The sequence below is a fragment of the Ornithorhynchus anatinus genome, chromosome 5 (genome assembly GCF_004115215.2).
Source record: "Ornithorhynchus anatinus isolate Pmale09 chromosome 5, mOrnAna1.pri.v4, whole genome shotgun sequence".
Taxonomy (NCBI): domain Eukaryota; kingdom Metazoa; phylum Chordata; class Mammalia; order Monotremata; family Ornithorhynchidae; genus Ornithorhynchus; species Ornithorhynchus anatinus.
In genome coordinates, this window is record NC_041732.1 from 105,022,584 (window position 1) to 105,044,816 (window position 22,233).

Consider the following 22,233-nt stretch of genomic DNA (forward strand, 5'->3'; position numbering starts at 1 on the left):
CAGTGCTCGACTCACAGTGGGCGCCTCGTAAATCCCACCATTACCGCATTAGCCAGTTTGGAAACCGGGAGGCCAAGTTGGGCTTGTCGGGAGCTGGTAATCACCATCATTAAGGGAAGTTCTGGGAGCATTCATTCATTCATTCATTCATTCATTCATTCATTCGTATTTATTGAGCGCTTACTATGTGCGGAGCACTGTACTAAGCGCTTGGGATGAACAAGTCGGCAACAGATAGAGACGGTCCCTGCCGTTGGACGGGCTCACGGTCCGATCGGGGGAGACGGACGGACGAGGACGATGGCGATAGATAGAGTCGAGGGGAAGGACGTCTCGTAAAAACGATGGCGACCGAATAGGATCGAGGCGATTTACATTTCATCGACGAAATAAATAGGGTAACGGAAATATATACAGTCGAGCGGACGAGTCCGGTGCCGTGGGGAGGGGAAGGGAGAGGTGGAGGAGCGGAGGGAAAAGGGGAAAATGAGGCTTTGGCTGCGGAGAGGTGAAGGGGGGATGGCAGAGGGAGCGTTGGGGTCACGGGAAGCAGCGTGGCCCGGTGGGTAGAGCCCGGGCCCGGGAGTCAGAAGGTCATGGGTTCTAATCTAATCCCGGCCCCGCCGCTTGTCTGCTGGGTGACCTCGGGCCGGTCGCTTCGCCTCTCTGGGCCTCGGTTCCCTCCTCTGGAAAATGGGGATGGAGACCGTGAGCCTCACCCGATAGACTCGCATCTCCCCCAGCGCTTAGTACAGTGCCTGGCACATAGCAAGCGCTCAAATACCACCCTGCACCCCAGCCCGGACATGGGCTTGGGAGTCAGAGGTCATGGGTTCGAATCCCGGCCCTGCCCCTTGTCAGCTGGGTGACTGCGGGCGAGCCACTTCACTTCTCTGGGCCTCAGCGACCCCATCTGAAAAATGGGGGTGAAGACGGTGAGCCCCACGTGGGGCAACCTGATGACCCTGTATCTACCGCAGCGTTCGGAACAGTGCTCTGCACATAGTAGGCGCTTAAATACCAAGATTAATATTAATATTATTTTTTCCCCTTTAAACTGGAATTTCTTTGCGGGCGGGGAACGTGTCTGCTCATTCTTACAGTGGACTCTCCCAGCCGCTTAGTGCGGTGCTCTGCACATAGTAGACGCTTCACCAACGCCAACATTATTATTATTATAACAAGTAGACGGGCCTCGACAGCATCTAGTCCTCCCTGCCTCCCTCTCTTTCCAGGGCGAAACGCTCCGTGCCAACGCGACTCCACCTCACAGTTTCCCTGCCCTGCCGCATTGAGTGGTTGCCCAAAGGATCGGTAGCAAATCTCCCACCATGAGGTGGCTAATGAGTCAGATTTCTTTCATGCCCCGAAGTCACAGGTGGATTCGGGTCCATTTCGCACCCTGCCCTTGAGTCTGCCCTCCGCACATCAAGCTGTTTTGAGCTTTCGTCGGACTGCCGTTCATTCGGTTGTATTTATGGAGCGCTGACTGTGCGGACCACCGTACCGAACGCTTGGGAGAGTCCACTCTGACAATAATAATACTACTGCTAATAATGTTGGCTTTCGTTAAGCGCTTCCTATGTGCAGAGCACCGTTCTAAGCGCTGGGGGAGATACAGGGTCATCCGGTGGTCCCACGTGAGGCTCCCAGTCTTCATCCCCATTTTCCAGATGAGGGAACTGAGGCCCAGAGAAGTGAAGCGACTCGCCCGCGGTCACCCAGCTGCCAAGTGGCAGATCCGGGATCAGAACCCACGACCTCTGACTCCCAAGCCCGGGCTCTTTCCACTGAGCCACGCTGCTTCTCAGTAAACAGACACGTTCCCGAGCTGCATTTTCAGGCAGAGAGTGTCTAGCTGAGCTGAGAGCTGCTCCTATCCCAGTTGATTATTTGTATTGAGTTGGCCAATAAATAACGCTCTGAAGACAAAGGGTGATGGGGGAAGGCCCGCATAAAGGAAAACCCCGCCCTTGAAGAGTTCGCCCTCGCAATAACAGTAGTATCCGTGGTCTTCGGTAAGCGCTTCCCGTGTGCCAGACGCCGTTCGGGGTGCTGGGGTAGACGCCAAATTGATCGCAGCGGATACGGTCCCCGGCCCGCTGACCGTCTTAATGCCCAGTTTACAGATGAGGAGACGGAGGCAGAGAGAAGCGAGGCGACTTACCCAAGGCCACTCGGCGGACGAGCGGCGGAGTCGGGATTGGAACCCAGGCCCTCGGACCCCCAGGCCGGGCTCTTGGCCCCGCTGATTCCGTAGCTCCGTCCCACCCCTTCTTCCTGCTCCGTGCTTCTCCGCCCCTTTGAGATCCTCCGCCCCTAGCCCCGTCCGTATTCCCCAACCTCCTAAAAATCTCACCTCTTCCAGGAAGCCTTCCCCGATTACCTCCTGGACACCCCTAGGAGTCTCCCACCGTCTCCTTTACCTCTGTGTCTCCGGGCCCAACTTCAGCCCTCGTATTATTGACGTTATTTACTCCATTATTATTTCATCCTTTCCTAATCTTCCTCTTCACGCCCTTGTCCTTCCCTTTTCCCCTTTAAACTGGAATTCCTTTGTGGGCGGGGAATGTGTCTGTTTATCCTTACAGTGGACTCTCCCAGCCGCTTAGTACAGTGCTCCGCACCCAGTAAGCGCTCAGTAGATATCATTCTCTACCGACCCCGCTATATCATACCCTTCCCCTCTCCTCCCCCTCTGAGAGGCAGCGTGGCTCAGTGGCAAGAGCCCGGGCTTGGGAGTCAGAGGTCATGGGTTCGAATCCCATCTCTGCCACTTGGCAGCTGTGTGACTGTGGGCAGGTCACTCAACTTCTCTGGGCCTCAGTTCCCTCATCTGTCAAATGGGGATGAAGACTGGGAGCCCCACGGTGGACAACCTGATGACCCCGGATCTCCCCCGGCGCTTAGAACGGTGCTCTGCACATAGTAAGCGCTTAACAAATACCAACATCATCCTCATCTCTGACTCGCTCCTTGGTTCATCCTCCCTCCCAGCCCCACAGCACCTAGGGATAGCTCTGGCATTTATTTATTTATCTGTTTATTTCTATTAAAGTCCGTCTCCCCCCTCTAGACTGTGAGCTCACCGTGGGCAGGGAATGTGTCTGTTCCTGTATTATCCTCTCCCGATCGCTCAGTCCAGTGCTCTGCACACAGTAAGCGCTCAATAAATACTATCGAATGAGTGAATGGATGAAATATCCTCCGTGGACTGATATTTCCCCACTGTCGGTGAATTATTTTTGCCCCCCCATCAGTGATATTTACTGAGCGTTGAGGTGCCGAGCAGTGTTGCAAGCACCTGGGAGAGAAACACAGAGTTAGAGACAGGAGGCAGGGAGGTCAGCGAGGAGGCCGACGCAGTCCTCCGGGCGGGAGAGGGGAGGATTGACGTGGGAGCGGTTGGGATGGAGAGGAAGGGGCGGATTTTAGCCGTGCCGAGCGGGTGGGACGGGCGGGATCTAGTGATGGATTGAATATGTGGGTGGCGTGAAAGAGGAGTGAAGAGTAACGCCGAGGTTCCCGTTGTCAACCCCATGTCCTTGCTCAATTCAGTGCCCTGAGCGCTATGGGTGCTCCGTAACTTCCACGTCGTGCTTGGTTCAGAGAAGCAGCGTGGCTCAGTGGCAAGAGCCCGGGCTGGGGAGCCAGAGGTCATGGGTTCGAGTCCCGGATCCGCCACTTGTCAGCTGGGTGACTGTGGGCAAGTCACTTCACTTCTCTGGGCCTCAGTGACCTCATCTGGAAAATGGGGATTAACCGTGAGCCTCCCGTGGGACAACCTGATGACCCTGTGTCTCCCCCGGCGCTTAGAACAGTGCTCTGCACATAGTGATAATAATAATGTTGGTATTTGTTAAGCGCTTACTATTTATTAGTTTATTACTATTACTTATTACTATTTATTACTATTGCTTATTACTAGTAAGTGCTTAGCAAATACCCACATTATTATTCGGTGCTCTGAGCACTGTAGATGCTCCCTAATTCTCCAGGGCTTGCTTCATGGAGTGCTTTGAACACTATAGGTGCTCCATATGGGAATGCCGGGTGTAGTTCAATGCTCTGAGCACTGTAGGTGCTCCATACCTCCCGGGTCCTTGCTTAGTTCAGTGCTCTGAGCACTATAGATGCTCCATAATTCTCCAGGGCTTGCTTTAAGGAGTGCTTTAAACGCTATGGGTGCTCCATAAATCCTATGCTTTGCTTAGTTCAGTGCTCCGAGCACTCTATAGGTGCTCCATAACTCCCAAGACCGTAACTCAGTGCTCTGAGCACTCTACAGGTGCCCCATAACTCCCAAGTCCTTAGGTCAGTGCTCTGAGCACTATATAGGTGCTCCATAACTCCCAAGTCCTGAGCTCAGTGCTCGGACCACTGTCGATGCTCCTTAACTCCCCGGTGCTTGCTTCGTAAAGTGCATTAAATGTTCAGGTGCTCTATAACTCCCACGCCCTGCATAGTTTAGTGCTGCGAGCACTATAGGTGCTTCGTAACTCCCAGGGCTTGGCCTAGTTCAGTGCTCATGAGCACAGTGTGTGCTCCGTAACTCCCAGGGCCTCGCTTAGCTCAGTGCCCTGAGCACTGTAGGCGGTCTGTAAGTACTATCCGTTGAACAAAGATGGGAAGAGACCCCCCCCCCCCAAACTGGTTCAAAATCTATCTAAAATCTAAGAGAAATTTAAAATTTAGAAGCAGCGTGGCTCAGTGGAAAGAGCCCGGGCTTGGGGGTTTGAGGTCACGGGTTCGAATCCTGGCTCCGCCACTTGTCAGCTGTGTGACTGGGCAGGTCACGTCACTTCTCTGTGTTTCAGTTACCTCATCTGTAAAATGGGGATTAAGAGTGAGCCTCACGTGGGACAACCTGATGACCCCCGATCTACCGCAGTGCTTAGAACAGTGCTCGGCACACAGTAAGCGCTTAACGAATACCAATATTATTATTATTATTATTATTATTAAAATATCGTCATCCGGGAAGAGACGAGGCCCGAACGGGGCTCGGAAACCTATTTTTAGGAGCCCGAATTTCCTGAGGTGGAGAAGGAGGGGTCGGAGGAAGGAAATGGAGAAGTGGCCTTGAGCGGTGACATGGAAGGCCGGCCTCCGGCGGGCCAGAAGGGGACGGGGCCGGGACTCCCCGTTCCCTGGGAGGCGGAACCTGGTGGTTTTTGTTTTGTTTGTCTTTGAAATGGGATTTGTGAAGCCCTTACTACCTGCCAGGCGCCGACCTGGGCTCTGAGGTAGATGTAAAGTGACCAGGTTGGATGCCGTCCACGTCGATAATAAATAAATAACAATATATACCGGTGGCACTCGTTAGGCTCTTCCTATGTGCCCGGCGCTGTTCTGAGCGCTGGGGTCGACGCAGGTTAATCGGGTTGGACACGGTCCGTGACGATATTAAAATTAATAATAATAAATGAATCAGGCTATGTGTTAAGTCCTGCCTACGTGCCCAGCACTGTTCTAAGCGCTGGGGGAGAGACCGGTTAATCGGGTTGGACACGGTTCATGTAAGTAATTAAATAATAAGGAATTATGATGTTTGTTAGGCACTCCTTATGTGCCCAGCACCGTTGTAAGCGCTGGGGGAGATACAAGTTAATCGGTTTGGATGCAGTCCGTGTAAATAATAAAATAATAATAAGTTATGGTAGGTGTTAAGATCCGCCTATGTGCTCAGCACTGTTCTAAGCACTGGGGGAGATACAGGTTTATCAGGTTGTCCCCCGTGGGGCTGACGGTCTTCATCCCCATTTTACAGATGAGGGAACTGAGGCCCAGAGAAGTGAAATGACTCGCCCGAGGTCACATAGCAGACAGGTGGCGGCGTTGGAATTAGAACCCAGGACCGTCTGGCTGCCAGGCCCGGGCTCTATACCAATAATAATGGTGGTTAAGTGCTTACTCTGGGTCAGGCACTGTCACCCTGCTGGGGTGGACAAAAGCAAATGGGGTCGGACGCAGTCCCTGTCCCGCCTGGGGCTCACGGTCTCAATCCCCATTTTACAGATAAGGGAACTCGGCCTGACTCGCCCAAGGTCCCACAGCGGACAGGTGGCGGTGCCGGGATTAGAACCCGTGACTTTCTGACTCCCAGACCCGGGCTCTACCCACTAGGCCGTGTTGCTTCTCTAGCCATAAAAGCCACGCCGCTTCTCAACCCCATGTCCCCCGTGGGGCTCGTGTTCTTCATCCCCATTTTACAGATGAGGGAACAGAGGCCCAGAGAAGTGAAGCGACTTGTCCTAGGTCCCACAGCAGACAAGTGGTGAAGTTGGGATTAGAACCCAGGTCCTTCTGACTCCCAGGCCGAGCTCTCTCCACTAGTCCACGCTGCTTTTCTGTACGGAAAAAGAAGTTTTTTAATCCTCCCCTTTTTCTCAGCCACCAGGTAACTCAAATATGGGGAACCCGTGTGTCCCGTTCCATGTCAGTCAGTGGTATTGAGCGCTTTCTCTGTGCAGAGCAGTGTACTAAACGCTCGGAGAGTGTCACCATGACCTGGGAATGACCTGGAATGGGGGTGATAAGCATTTTCTGAGCGCTCTCCATTCCCTGCGTGGTTTTGTTGTCAAAGCCCCGGTCGTTCATTCATTCATTCATTCATTCACTTCAGTCATGTTTATTGAGCACTTACTGAGTGCAGAGTACTCTACTAAGCGCTTGGAAGAGTACACTCTAACAACAGACGCATTCCCTGCGGTTGATTGGCTGCCTGAAGGAATAATAATAATAATAAAGATGGTATTTGTTAAGCGCTTACTATGTGCCAAGCACCGTTCGAAGCACAAGGGGCGATACAAGGGGGGATGCGTCCGACCCGATTTCCTTCTTTCCACCCCAGCGTTTCCAGCGGTGCCCGGCACGGAGTAAGCGCTTAGCAGATAGCGCGGTTATCATTAGTAGACTGAGGTCCGCGGAAGTGAAATGACCCGCCCGAGGTCACACGCAGCCGACGTGTGGCCTTCACAAACCACCACCCGGGGTCCCCCGTCGGCCGTGTGGCCGAGCCGGGATTAGAACCCAGGTCCTCTGGCTCCCGGGATCTGACCCCTAGGCCGCACTGCCGGCTCGTAGGTCACCCCTCGCGTTGCGTGACTCTCGCGTGCTCTGCCTTTGGACATTAGGGTAGTCGTGGTCGAGCGACGTCCGGACGAGCTCCCCTTCCTTCTCCTTCCTCCTCTGCACTTTCTAACTCATCTGGGACGGCCTACTTGGAGTTGAGTCTTCCTCCGTTGTCCCTCAGGCCGCGAAGAATCACAATCCCCGCCCGTCTGGGAGTCCGAAGGAGCTGGGTTCTAATCCCGCCTCCGTCGCTCGTCTGCGGCGTGACCTTGGGCCGGTCGCTTGACTTCTCTGGGCCTCAGTTCCCTCATCTGGAAAAGGGGGATTGAGGCCGTGGGCCCCACGGGGGACGGGGCCCAATCTGATTTGCCCGCATTCGCCCCAGTGTTTAGTACAGCGTAGAAAGCGCTTAACAAATGCCATAATTATTACTATTATCCACCCTGGCTCTTAGAACAGTGCTCGGCACATAGTGAGTGCTTAACAAATGCCGTAATTATTACTGTTCTCCACCCTGGCGCTTAGAACAGTGCTCGGCGCATAATGAGTGCTTAACAAATGCCGTAATTATTACTGTTCTCCACCCTGGCGCTTAGAACAGTGCTCGGCGCATAGTGAGTGCTTAACAAATGCCGTAATTATTACTGTTCTCTACCCTGGCGCTTAGAATAGTGCTCGGCGCATAGTGAGTGCTTAACAAGTGACATAATTATTACTGTTTTCTACCCTGGTGCTTAGAACAGTGCGTGGCACCTAGTGAGTGCTTAACAAGTGCCCCCAAAATCATCATTTCCAGCTCGTTCCAGCGCTTAGAACAGTGCCCAGCCCTTAGAACAGTGCTTGGCACAGAATAAGCGCTTAAGAAATACCATTATCATTTTATTATTTATTATTCTTTCGGGTCTCAGAAACTTGGTTCACCCTGGGCGGGTGGGGTTGATTTGGAGCACAACTTTTACTAGGCTAAATTGTATCGGATTCTCCCAGGCGCTTACTAATGATGATGATGTTGGTATTTGTTAAGCGCTTACTATGTGCCGAGCACTGTTCTAAGCGCTGGGGTAGATACAGGGTCATCAGGTTGTCCCACGTGAGGCTCATAGTTAATCCCCATTTTACAGATGAGGTTACTGAGGCACAGAGAAGTTAAGTGACTTGCCCACACAGTCACACAGCTGACAAGTGGCAGAGCTGGGATTCTGGGATACTACAGTGCTCTGCACCCGCTAAGTGCTCTGTGATGATGATGATGGCATTTGTTGAGCGCTTACTATGTGCCAAGCACTGTTCTAAGCGCTGGGGGGGAGGATAAAGGTGATCGGGTTGTCCCCCGTGGGCCTCCCAGTCTTCACCCCCATTTTCCAGATGAGGGAACTGAGGCCCAGAGAAGTGAAGCGATTTGCCCACAGTCGCACAGCTGACAAGCGGCGGAGGCGGGATTAGAACCCACGACCCCCAAGCCCCGGCTCTTGCCACTGAGCCACGCTGCTTCTCTATAAATACCATTGATGGATCGAGGTGATTGCGGTGAGAGCTGTGGAGTAGAAATGTTTTTTTTTTTTTTAATGGCGTTTGTTAAGTGTATACTCTGCGGCAGGCACTGTACTAAGCGCTGGGGTCGGTACAAGCTAGGTTGGACGCAGTCCCTGTCTCGGGTGGGACAGAGAAGCGAAGTGACCGTAACAGGGTCACACAGCCGACAAGTGCTTTGCCGTCCGGCTCCCCCGTTTAGACGGTGAGCCCGTCATTGGGCAGGGATTGTCCCCATCTGTTTCCCAGTTGTCCATTCCAAGCGCTTAGTCCAGTGCTCTGCACATAGTCAGCGCTCAATAAATACAATCGAATGAATGAAAGATCTGGGATTAGAACCCAGGGCCTCTGACTCCCAGCCCCGAGCTCTACCCACTGGTCCACTCCGCTTCCCTAAAAATGTTTGAAAATGTTAGAAAGGTTAACTGAAGGTCTGGGGAGAAATCGGGGAATTGGGTACAGCGCTCTGCACATAGTAAGCGCTCAATAAATACTATTGAATGAATGAATGAATGAATGAGTCACCATGTCTAGGGTGACTTTGCACGTGCGCGTACGTGTTGACGAGCCCCGTCATCGCCAGCCAGAAAAGTAAGCGCTCAATAATAAATAATAATAATAATGTTGATATTTAAGTGCTTACTATGTGCAGAGCACCGTTCTAAGCGCTGGGGGAGATCCAGGGTCATCAGGTTGTCCCACGTGAGGCTCACGGTCTTCATCCCCATTTTACAGCTGAGGGAACTGAGGCCCAGGGAAGTGATGTGACTTGCCCAAAGTCACACAGCTGACAAGATTCGAACCCATGACCTCTGACTCCCAAGCCCGGGCTCTTTCCATTGAGCCACGCCGCTTCTCTCGTGGCTTAAGGAATGCCATCATCATCATTATTATTATTACGTGAAAGAAACGCACGGACGACACGGGGTGGGTCACGGAGGGGGAAAGCGCAGATGTCGGTTAAAATCGAGGCGATCGGCCGGAGAGGCGGCATTTCCTTTCGACGGAGGGAGATGCGAGGAAGCCGGGGAGCCGCGGCGGCGAGAGCCGGTGGCCTCCTTCAATAAATTGTAATATTTAGCGTTTAGAAGGTCGACCGCGGGGGCGGGAGGAAGACGAACGCCTTCTAGATGGAGCTAAGCGGCCAACGTCGTTTTGTTTTTCCTTAGACACTGCGGGGAGAGGACCGGCCCCCGGGATCGGATCCGCACATCATGATGTAGTGCCAGGTAGGATGGACGTCTCTTCTGCGGCCCGCGGGTTTTGCGTCGTCTTTTGCCAGAAGGGCGCGTTGACAATCCTTTCCGCCCGAGGCCTCTCCGCCTAATTGCAGATTAGCAGAGCGGGCTTCCACTCGAAACCTCCCTTTTCTTGGACGCGGAGCCGAGGCGGTGACGGTGGCTTGCGGGGCTTAATGATGATAATGACGATCGGTCATTGTTGAGGACTCGCAAGATAAGAAAAATAATAATAATAATGCCGGTGTTTGTCAAGCCCGGTCACGCGTTCGAATCCCGGCTCCGCCACGTGTCAGCTGTGTGACTGTGGGCAAGTCACTTCGCTTCTCTGGGCCTCAGTTCCCTCATCTGTAAAATGGGGATGAAGACTGAGCCTCATGTGGGACAACCCGATGACCCTGTATCTCCCCCAGAGCTTAGAACGGTGCTGGGCACATAGTAAGCGCTTAACAAATACCAACATTATTATTATTATTTATTGAGCGCTTATTACAATAATAATAATAATAATGATGATGGTATTTGTTAAGCGCTTACTATGTGCAGAGCACTGTTCTAAGCGCTGGGGTGAACACAGGGGAATCGGGTTGTCCCACGTGGGGCTCACAGTCTTAATTCCCATTTTACAGATGAGGGAACTGAGGCACAGAGAAGTTAAGTGACTTGCCCACAGTCACACAGCTGACAAGTGGCAGAGCCGGGATTCGAACTCATGAGCCCTGACTCCAAAGCCCGTGCTCTTTCCACTGCGCCACGCTGCTTCTAATTATTATGCGCAGAGCACTGTACTAAGCGCTTGGAAAGAACAATTAGGCAACAGAGAGGGACAATCCCTACCCGACAACAGGCTCACGGTCTAGAAGGGGGGAGACGGACAACAAAACCAAGAAAACAAGCAGACAGGCATCAATCGTATCGATATAAATAGATAGAATTAGATCTATGCGCATCATTAATAAAATTAATGGAGTAATAAATATGTACAGATGTACACAAGTGCCTTGGGGCGGGGAGGAGGGGTGGAGCCGCTTCTGCGTAATTTCCCACGTGATAAATCACACGTCGTTTCGTCCAAGTCTGCCGAAATAACCGAGTAAGGTTCCTTTCTCGGCGTTACAGTTTTAGCAGCCTACTCGGGGTGGTGTTTTTGTTTTTCAACGCTCTGGTTATGAACCGCACTCGATAAAAATGCTCACCATATGCCGGCATAAATAAATTGGAGGGGGCGGAGTTGAAATCGCTGAGATTCTTTTTCCTTAGACCCGTGAATCCTCGGCATTGTACGAAGCCGGCGGAGGAGAGGTTTTCTGTCGGCTCCGGTCGTGTGAGACGAGAGTATTTATGAGATTATTTTATGTTGGAGGCGTTTAAAACGGGTTTAGAGAAAGCGTTAGGAAGCGCGCCGCATCGTCTAGCCCAGAGGCGATGGCCAGGATTAGTCAGCTTTTCGGAAACCGCATTTTAAAAACCCCAGCGTTTTCCCAAAACTTGGAAGCGCAGCCCGACTTTCCCCGGAACGCCGACGTTCTGGTGGGGGCCTCTGGCCTTGGCTTCCTCCTTCTCATCTTGAAGGAGATTCATTCGATGGTATTTATCGAGCGCTTACTGTCTACCGAGCGCTTGGGACGCATTCCCTGCCCACAGCGAGCTTCCGGTCTAGAGGAGGGGAGACGGACGTGAATATTCAATAGGATTTATTGAGCGCTTACTATGTGCAGAGCACTGGACTAAGCGCTTGGAATGGACAACTCGGGAACAGATAGAGACGGTCCCTGCCCTCTGACGGGCTCACGGTCTAATCGGGGGAGACGGGCAGACACGAACAATAGCAATAAATAGAATCGAGGGGATGAACATCTCATTAAAACAATAGCAAATAAATGGAATCAAGGCGATGTACATTTCATTAACAAAATAAATAGGGTATAGAAAGAAAGAAAAATTGGTGAATAGAAAAAAATAAATGAGGGATGTGGACATCAGGGGCAAGGGGCTGGGAGGAAGGAAGGGAGTGAGTCGGCGACGCAGAAGAGAGCGGGAGGAGAGGAGGGTGCAGTCAGGGAAGGCCTCTTGGAGGAGGTGGGCCTGCAGTAATAATAATGTCGGTATTTGTTAAGTGCTTTCTATGTGCGGAGCACTGTTCTAAGCGCTGGGGTAGATACAGGGTAATCAGGTTGCCCCCCCATGGGGCTCATTTTACAGATGAGGTAACTGAGGCACAGAGAAGTGAAGCGACTCGCCCACAGTCACCCAGCTGACAAGTGGCCGAGCCGGGATTCGAACCCACGACCTCTGACTCCCAAGCCCAGGCTCTTTCCACTGAGCCACGCTGCTAACTGCTTGGAAGCGGGGGAGAGCCGTCGTCCGGTGGATTCCCGAGTGCTTGGTGCAGTGCTCTGCGCGTAGCAAGCGCTCAGTAAATACTATTGAATGAATTTGAGGAGGGAGGGCGTTCCAGGCCGGAGACGGGACGTGGGCCGGGGGTCGGCGGCCAGATGGAAGAGCTTCTTGTACGCAAAGAAAACTGTCACCTCCTCTAGGGCAGGGATTGCTTCTACCGACTCCTGTTATGCTCTCCCGAGCGTTCAGTCCAGTGCTCGGCACCCAGTAGATCGTCAGCTCCTTGCAGAGAGGAATCGTTTCGATTAACTCTGTCGTATTCTCCCGAGCGCTCAGTACAGCAGTCGTCGAGGACAGGAACTACGTCTTTTCATTCTTTCGCGCCTCCCCAGGTGCTTAGAACAGTGTTGTGCCCACAGAGCACGTGTTTTCCTTTTATGATATTTGTTACAAGCGCTTACTTGGAGAAGCAGCGCGACTCAGTGGAAAGAGCGCGGGCTCGGGAGTCAGAGGTCATGGGTTCAACTCCCGGCTCTGCCGCCTGTCAGCTGTGTGACTGTGGGCAAGTCGCTTCACTTCTCTCTGCCTCAGTGACCTCATCTGGAAAATGGGGATGAAGACTATGAGCCCCACGTAGGACAACCTGATTACCCTGTATCTACCCCAGCGCTTAGTACAGTGCTCTGCACATAGTAAGCACTTAAATACCAACATTATTATTATTATCCTCTATGCCTCAGTGACCTCATCTGGAAAATGGGAATTAAGACCGTGAGCCCCACGTGGGACAATCTGATCACCCTGTATCCTCCCCAGTGCTTAGAACAGTGCTCTGCACATAGTAAGCGCTTAATAAATGCCATTGTTGTTATTATTATTATTATTATTATGACTACATGCCAGGCACCGTATTAAACTCTGGGATTAGAAGCTCTGGACCCAGTCCCTGTCCCCCGTGGGGCTCACAGTCTCCTTCCCCATTTTACAGATGGAAGTAACTGAGGCCCGGAGAAGTGCAGTGACTCGCCCCAGGTCACACAGCAGACACGTGGCGGAGCCGGGATTAGAACCCAGCTCCCGCTGACCCCCATCTACTAATCCATCTGCTAGGCCTTCCGCTTCTCTTCGTGTCCGCTGAGTTCAGTTATTGGGCGTGTTCGATTTTTGCTTTTACTTTTAGCCGTCGCCTCCCCGGTATTCACTCTTGTGCCCGTCTGCGTCCGCCCTGTTGGGTGTTCAGCTCCTTGGGGAACAGTGCTTGGCACAGAGTAAGCGCGTCACAAATGCCATCATCATTATTGTTAACGAGGGCAGGAACTGTCGTCTATCGATCAGTGGTATTAATTGATCAGTTACTGTGTGCAGAGCAAGGTGGTCTCCCAAGTCCAGTGCTCTGCCCACAGTAAGCGCTCAGTAAATACCACTGATTGACTGTACTGAGCACTTGGGAGGGTACACTATCAAAAGAGTTGGTACAGATGTGTTCTCTGCCTACGAGTAACTTATGAGAAGCAGCGGGGCTCAGCGGAAGGAGCCCGGGCTTGGGAGTCAGAGGTCGTGGGTTCTAATGCCGACACCTCCACTTGTCAGCTGCGTGACTCTGGGCAAGTCGCTTCACTTCTCTGGGCCTCAGTGACCTCATCTGGAAAATGGGGATGAAGACTTTGAGCCCCGCGTGGGACCACCTGATGACCTCGTATCCCACCCAGCGCTTAGAACAGTGCTTGACACAGAGTAAGCGCTTCACAGACACCAAAATCATTCATTCACTAGTATTTATCGAGCACTCACTATGTGCAGAGCACTGTGCTGAGCTAGACAGAAGTATCATTATTATGCTTCTGTCCCGCCGTTCACTGTGGCCTTTACAATACTGCGCGCCTTAGTCTCTCCGTAAATATCGACAGACGCGTTGGAGTAAAAATCCAGGCCTTTCAAATATTGACAATAACGGCGGAACAAAAATCCTAGGCCTTGTAAATCCTAGTGGAGGAGAGGCTGACAAGCCTCAAGCGTTTTCCAAAAAGAAATCTTCAGAGGGAGCCACGGGGCCTGGATTTCCATCCCTTTCATCTTTTGGGAACAAAAACCTGTCTAAAAAGGAGCAAATGAGCCCTCGCCTCATTGCGGCCCATTTTCTACCGGGAAGCGACAGAGTTGCGCATGCATCGTGGGGCGAGACGCGGGTCTCTGTCGTCCCCCGCGTCTCCAGGCCGCCGGGCGGCAGGAGCGGTGTGGCCTAGCGCGAAGAATCCGGGCCTGGGAGAGTCAGCGGCCCTGGGTTCTAATTCATTCATTCAATCGTATTTATTGAGCTCTCACTATGTGCAGAGCACTGGACTAAGGGCTTAGAATGGGCAATTCGGCAACAGATAGAGACAATCCCTGTCCAGTGACGGGCTTACGGTCTAATCGGGGGAGACGGACGGACAAAAACTAGGCAACATCATCACGATAAATAGAATCAAGGGGATGGACACTTCATTATCAAAATAAATAGGGTCATAAAAATCTAGACAAACGAGCAGAGTGCTGAGGGGAGGGGAAGGGAGAGGGGGAGGAGCAGAGGGAAGGGGGGAAAAGGGGCTTAGCCGAGGGGAGGTGATGGGGGGAAGGGAGAGGGAGCAGAGGGCAAAGGCGAAGCTCAGTCTGTCCCGACCTCCGCCTGCCGCTTTGTGTGGGACCTTAGTCCAGTCGCCTGGCTTTTCTCCGCCTCAGTTTCCTCATCCGGGAAATGGATCCGACGCCCGTTGTCCCTCCAGCTTAGACGGCGAGCCCCATGCGGACACCCGACGATCTTGTATCTCTCCCGGCGCTGGGTATTCATTCAGAGAAGCCGCGTGGCTCAGTGGAAAGAGGCCGGGCTTGGGAGTCAGAGGTTATGGGTTCGAATACCGGCGCTGCCGCTTGTCAGCTGGGTGACTGTGGGCAAGTCGCTTCACTTCTCTGTGCCTCAGTTCCCTCATCTGTGATATGGGGGTTAAGACTGAGCCTCACGTGGGACACCCTGAACCTGTATCTACCCCAGCGCTTAGAACAGTGCTCTGCACATAGTAAGAGCTTAACAAATACCAACATTATTATTATTATTATTGTTATTCAGTCGTATTTATTGAGGTGAGGTAGGAGGGGGCCAAGGGTGGATGACTTTAAAGCCGACGGTGATGAGTTTCTGTTGGATACTGAGGTGGACGGGCAACCCCCGGAGGGTCCTGAGGAGCGGGGAGACTGTGGACTGAACCGTCTATTTAGTTCTCTAAATAAAAACAGAAGCAGCGCGGCTCAGTGGAAAGAGAACGGGTTTGGGAGTAGGAGGTCACGGGTTCTAATCTCGGCTCCGCCACTCGTCAGCTGGGTGACTTTGGGCAACTTATCTTCTCTGGGCCTCAGTTCCCTCATCTGGAAAATGGGGACGGAGACCGTGAGCCCCACGTGGGTCAACTTGATTACCTGTATCTCCCCCGCTTAGAACAGTGCTCGGCACATAGGGAGCGCTAAACAAATGCCATCATCATTATTATTATCATTCTTCTCTCTGACTTTGTGGTCTGGACAAATCTGCCGACCTGCCCACACGAATCACAGAAGACCTTTGGAAAATACAAGATGTAACCAGGTTTATCTCCAGTACAGTAAATGCTTCCTGTTCCAGTTTCAACAATAACAATTCAACATCTTTGTACATTTTGGGCCGAATTGTACTTTCCAAGTGGTTAGTACAGTCCTCCCCACACAGTAAGCGCTCAGTAAATACCATTGAATGAATGAATGAATGAATGAATAAATACCTCCCTCCTGCATGTGAGCCCCGTGCCGACAGAGACTGTTTGATCTGTCCAATATAAGTGAATTCAGACCTTCATTCAGTTGCATTAATTGAGCCCTTTCCGTGCACAGAGCACTGTGCTAAGCGCTCGGGAGAGGACAGAAGAACAATAGACACTTTCCCTGCCCACTATGAGCTTACAGTCTACAGGAACTCAGATCTTCCTCAGTGCCCAGCATATAATAAGCACCCAATAATAATAATGATAATGTTGGGATTTGTTAAGCGCTTACTACGTGCCAAGCACTGTTCTAAGCCGACACACACAGCCGACAAGTGGCAGAGCTGGGATTCGAACTCATGAGCCCTGACTCCAAAGCCCGTGCTCTTTCCACTGAGCCACGCTGCTTCTCCAAGTGTAGTGCTCTGCGTACGTCGAAGCAGGGGAAAGCAGACATTAGGGGAAGCAGCGTGGCTCAGGGGAAAGAGCATGGGCTTGGGAGTCAGAGGTCATGGGTTCGAATCCCGGCTCTGCCACTCGGCAGCTGGGGGACTGTGGGCGAGTCGCTTCACTTCTCTGTGCCTCAGTGACCTCATCTGTCAAATGGGGATGAAGAGTGTGAGCCTCACGTGGGACAACCTAATGACCCTGTATCTCCCCCAGCGCTTAGAACAGTGCTCTGCACATAGTAAGCGCTTAACAAATACCAACATTATTATTATTATCATTATCGAGAGCTCAACGAATGCCGTTCATTGGTCGATTGATCCTGGAGGGCGGGGAATCCATCTTCTAGGCTGCGAGCCCACTGTTGGGTAGGGATCGTCTCTCTTTAAGGCCGAATTGTACTTTCCAAGCGCTTAGTACAGTGCTCTGCACACAGTAAGCGCTCAATAAATACGATTGAATGAATGAATGAAACTCTTTTGTACTCGCCCAAGTGCTTAGTACAGTGCTCTGCACGCAGACCGCAAAAAACCAGAGGGCAAGGATCATGAAGCAGCATCGCTCAGTGGGTAGAGCCCGGGCCTGGGAGTCAGAAGGATCTGGGTTCTAATCCAGGCTCCGCCGTCTCTCTGCTGTGTGACCTTGGGCAAGTCACCGCACTTCTCTGGGCCTCAGTTACCTCATCTGGAAAAGGGGGATTAAGACTGTGAGCCCCACGTGGGAGAGTGGGCGGCGTCCAACCCGATTGGAACAAACTCGTAATTTTGTCTGAGAAAAGTAGCCGGTGATTCCACATGGGCAGATATCGAGAGCTACGGATATAATAGCGATGGTTCTCGTTAAGTGCTCACTATGTGCCCAGCACCGTTCTAAGCGCCGGGGGTGGTACAGGCTAATCAGGTTGTCCCAGCTGGGGCTCACTGTCTTCATCCCCATTTTCCAGATGAGGGAGCTGAGGCACAGAGAAGTGAAGCGACTTACCCAAAGCCACACAGCCGGTAAGTGGCAGAGGCGGGATTCGAACCCACGACCTCGGACTCCCAAGCCCGGGGTGTGGCCACTGAGCCGCGCTGCTTCTCTCTGAATAGCCGTTAGAGCAATTTTCTTGAATTAAGTGAATCGTAATGATGGGATCATCGGATCGTAAGTCAAGTCAGGTTTCTATCAAACCCGAAAAACTCTGTTTTGGCCCCGGCCGACTCTCTCGCTTACCTGCTAATTCCAAGCGCGGACGCGTCATTCTTTCCTCTCGCCCTCCCCGACAAACAGTATTTATCGGTGGCGCCGAGGGGAAAAAATTCATTCTAAACCGAACCGTTTTGTCAAGTGGAAAGTCAGAGTCACGGACGGCCTTTTTTCTTTTTTTATATGGTATTTGTTAAGCCCTGACTATGTGCCAGGCACTGTACTCGAGAAGCAGCGCGGCTCAGTGGCAAGAGCCCAGGCTTGGGAGTCAGAGGTCAGGGGTTTGAATCCCTGCTCTGCCACTTGGCAGCTGGGTGACTTTGGGCAAATCACTTCACTTCTCTTTACCTCAGTTCCCTCATCCCTAAAATGGGGATTAAGACCGGGAGCCCCACGTGGGACAACCTGATGCCCCTGGATCTCCCCCAGCGCTCAGAGCGGTGCTCTACGCATAGTAAGCGCTTAACAAATACCATCATCATTGGCAGCGTGGCTCAGTGGAAAGAGCCCGGGCTTGGGAGTCAGAGGTCATGGGTTCGAATCCCGGCTCTGCCCCTTGTCCGCTGGGTGACTGTGGGCAAGTCACTTCTCTTTACCTCAGTTCCCTCATCTGGAAAATGGGGATTAACTGTGAGCCTCACGTGGGACAACCCGATGCCCCTGTATCTCCCCCGGGGCTTAGAACAGTGCTCTGCACAGAGTAAGCGCTTAAGAAATACCAACATTATTATTATTATTACTAAACGCTGGGGTAGTCACAAGATGATTAGGTTGGACGCACTCCCACATAGGCCCAGGTCTTGATCGCCATAATACAGATGAGGAAAGTGAGGCCCAGAGAAGTGAAGTGACCTGGCCAGGGTCACACAGCGGACAAGTTACGGAACCGGTTTTAGTACCCAGGTCCTTCTGACTCCCAGGTCTGGGCTCTTTCCTCTCCGCCCCTCCGCAGCCCCACAGAACCTATGTCCCTATCTATAATATTTGTAATAATAATAATAATGATGGTATTTGTTAAGCACTTATTATGTGCCAAGCACTGTTCCGAGCTCAGGGGTGATCGGGCCGTTCCACGTGGGGCTCCCAGGCTTCACCCCCGTTTTCCAGACGAGGGAACTGAGGCCCAGAGAAGTGAAGTGACTTGCCCAGAGTCACACAGCCGAGAAATTACGGAGCCGGGATTAGAACCCAGGACCTCAGACTCCCAAACCCATGTTCTTTCCACTGAGCCATGCTGTAATTTATTTATATTAATTATTGTCCGTCTCTCTCGTTAGACTGCAAGCTTTTTGCGGGCAGGGAAGTGTCTTATATTGTACTCTCCCAAGTCCTTAGTACAGCGCTTTGCACACAGTGAGCACTCAGTAAATACAATTATTATCATTACTAGTAGTAATAATAATAATAGTGATAATACTGGCCCCCACCACTTGCCTGCCGGGGCAAGAAGCTTTACTTCTCGGGCCTCAGTTCCCTCATCTGCGAAATGGGGATGAAGACTGGGAGCCCCGCGGGGCACAAGTACGGTATTCACCCTGTATTCCCCCCCCAGCGCTTAGTACGGTGCCTAACAAATACCATAAAAAGCAACCACAAAAAAAAAGACTATTCCACCTCCCTGAGCTGTAACCATTTTTTTTTCCTGAATCTTATTTGTTACAGTCAGCCAGTTGTATTTATTGAGTGGTTACTGTATGCAGAGAACTGTAATAATAATAATGTTGGTATTTGTTAAGCGCATACTATGTGCAGATCACTGTTCTAAGCGCTGGGGGAAGTACAGGGCAATCAGGTTGTCCCACGTGGGGCTCCCGATCTTCATCCCCGTATTACAGATGAGGTCACTGAGGCACCGAGAAATGGAGTGACTTGCCCACAGTCACCCGACTGCCAGGTGGCAGAGCTGGGATTCGAACCCAAGACCTCTGACTCCCAAGCCCGGGCTCTTTCCACTGAGCCACATTGTACTAAGCACTTGGGAGAGCGCTCTGCTCGTGGTGAGGAAGTTGACTCTGAGTTGCCACTGCCAGCTCTGACTCAAGACGAATATTTGTCTACCCTACCGTTTTAGAGTATTTTGTAAGGTTACTCTGACTAAAAAGTTTCATAATTCAGGGATTTTGCGTTCCAAGGTTTGTGTCATAAGCTCAAATGTAAATATTTTCGTACCAGTTCCTCCTTTTCCATGAGTTACATCCCGGTGTAACTCTTTCATCATTCCTCCTGGAAACTAATTCTCTCTCATGGGGGGAGTGTTTTTAATGACAATATTAATAATAATAATAATAATGTTTGATAAGCGCTTGCTATGTGCAGAGCACTGTTCTAAGCACTGGGGGACATACAGGATCAACAGGTTGTCCCACGTGAGGCTCACAGTTATTCCCCCTTTTATAGAGGAGGGAACTGAGGCACAGCGAAGTGAAGTGACTTGCCCAAAGTCACACAGCAGACACTAAGCCCCGCTGCTTCTCAGACTGGGAGCCCCATGTAGGATGACCTGATGACCTCGTATAATAATAATACTAATAATGTTGGTATCTGTTAAGCGCTTACTACGTGCAGGGCACCGTTCTAAGCGCTGGGGGAGATACAGGGTCATCAGGTGGTCCCACGTGGGGCTCACAGTTAATCCCCATTTTACAGATGAGGGAACTGAGGCCCAGAGAAGTGAAGTGACTCGCCCACGGTCCCACAGCTGACAGGTGGCAGAGCCGGGATTCAAACCCATGACCTCTGACTCCCAAGCCCGGGCTCTTTCCACTGAGTCATGCTGCTTCTCTTGTATCTACCCCAGCGCTTAGTACAGTGGTCGGCATAAAGTAAGCACTTAACACCCGATTAGATTGTAAGCCCATCAATGGGCGGGGATGGTCTCTATCTGTTGCCGAATCGCACATTCCGAGTGCTCAGTCCAGTGCTCTGCACATAGTAAGCGCTCAATAAATACTCTTGAATGAATGAATGAATGAACACCACATGGCTTAGCGGGTAGAGTACAGCCCTGGGAGTCAGAGAGTCTTGGATTCTAATCCGGGCCTCGCCATCTGTCTGCCGCGTGACCTTGGGCAAGTCACTCTGGACCTCAGTTCCCTCACCTGGAAAATGGGGGTCGAGACTGAGCCCCACGAGGGACAGGGACTGGGTCCGACCCCATTTGCTGGGATCCACCCCAGCGCTTAGTACAGTGTCCTGGCACGTAGGAAGAGCTTAACAAATACCACACTTAGTATTATTATTGTTATTACAGATGAGGGAACTGAGGTCCAGAAAACTGTACTCAGTGCTTGGGAGAGAACAGAGTTGGTGGTTATTAATAATAATAATGATAATAATAATGATAGTATTAAGCACTTAATATGTGCCAAGCACCGTTCTAAGCGCTGGGGTAGATAGCAGGTCATCAGGTTGTACCACATGAGGCTCACGATCTTCATCCTCATCTACAGATGAGGTCACCGAGGCACAGAGAAGTGAAGCGACTTACCCAGAGTCACACAGCTGTTAAGTGGCGTAGCCGGGATTAGAACCCACAGCCTCTGACTCCCAAGCCCGGGCTCTTTCCACTAAACCAGGCTGCTTCTCTACGTGGACATAACTGGACATTTGGGAATAAGGCTGTGGACACAAGTGCTGCTATGTATATATCTGTAGTTTGCTTAGTACAGTGCTCTGCACACAGTAATCGCTCAGTAAATATTGAATGGATAATTTATTTGCCCATTTATCTCTTTTATTTCTATTAACGTCTGTCTACCCACGTCTAGACTGTGAGCTCGTCGTGGGCAGGGGACCTGTCCGTTCTTGGATCGTAGTCTCCCAAACGCTTAGTACAGTGCTCTGCACACAGTAAGCGCTCAATAAGTACGATTGCATCGAACTGTGGGGCTGGGAGGGAGGGGATGGAAGAAAGGGGGGCGCAGTCAGGGAAGGCCTCCTGGCGGGGGTGTCTCCTACGTAGCAATAAAGAGTTGGATCATTTTGAACAGTGAAGTAGACGTTCCACCCTTGTATGTCCAGGAGACTTGAAGCAGCGCGGCTCAGTGGCGAGAGCCCGGGTTTGGGAGTCATAGGTCATGGGTTCGAATCCCGGCTCCGCCACCTGTCAGCTGGGTGACTGTGGGCAAGTCACTTCACTTTTCTGGGCCTCAGGTCCCTCATCCGTCAAATGGGGATGAAGACTGGGAGTCCCACGTGGGACAACCCGATGACCTTGTATCCCCCCCAGCGCTTGGCACATAGTAAGTGCTTAAATGCCATCATTCTTCTTCTCCGCGAAGAATCCGCGAAGCCAGATGGGGCTACCTCCCGAGCCCGCCTTTTTTTTCTTTTTTTGGTTCGTTTTGGCGGCGGTCAGTTGGAACCAGGGTTTCGGAAAGGTTCTGCCAGGAACCGCCTGAGCAGAAAAGAGAAGTTGGAAAATAATAAAATAAATACTAATACTAATATTAATAAATAATAATAATAAAATCCAAGGCACGTCAGGACCGAGGGCGGTGGGACCGTCAGGGCTACAGGCGGGTTAAGTAAGGGAGGAAGCCGCTCTCCCAGGTCGCCCTTTGAAAAGCCAGCGCGATGTTCTTTCTCCGAGCGTGGGGATAAGGATTATGGTATTTATTTGATGCTTACTGGGTGCCAGTCACTGTACTGTG

At 51.6% G+C, this 22,233-nt stretch overlaps 1 protein-coding gene across 2 annotated transcripts in view; it reads left to right on the forward strand.

The window, feature by feature from the left end:
* SLC23A2 (solute carrier family 23 member 2) overlaps positions 1–22,233 on the forward strand; it is a 159,184-nt gene that overhangs the window by 8,182 nt on the left and 128,769 nt on the right. For both annotated transcript variants that reach the window (XM_029065392.2, XM_029065391.2), the window contains one exon: positions 9,774–9,833. The gene's annotated coding sequence lies outside the window, so the exon portion shown is untranslated. The remainder of the gene's footprint in view (positions 1–9,773; positions 9,834–22,233) is intronic.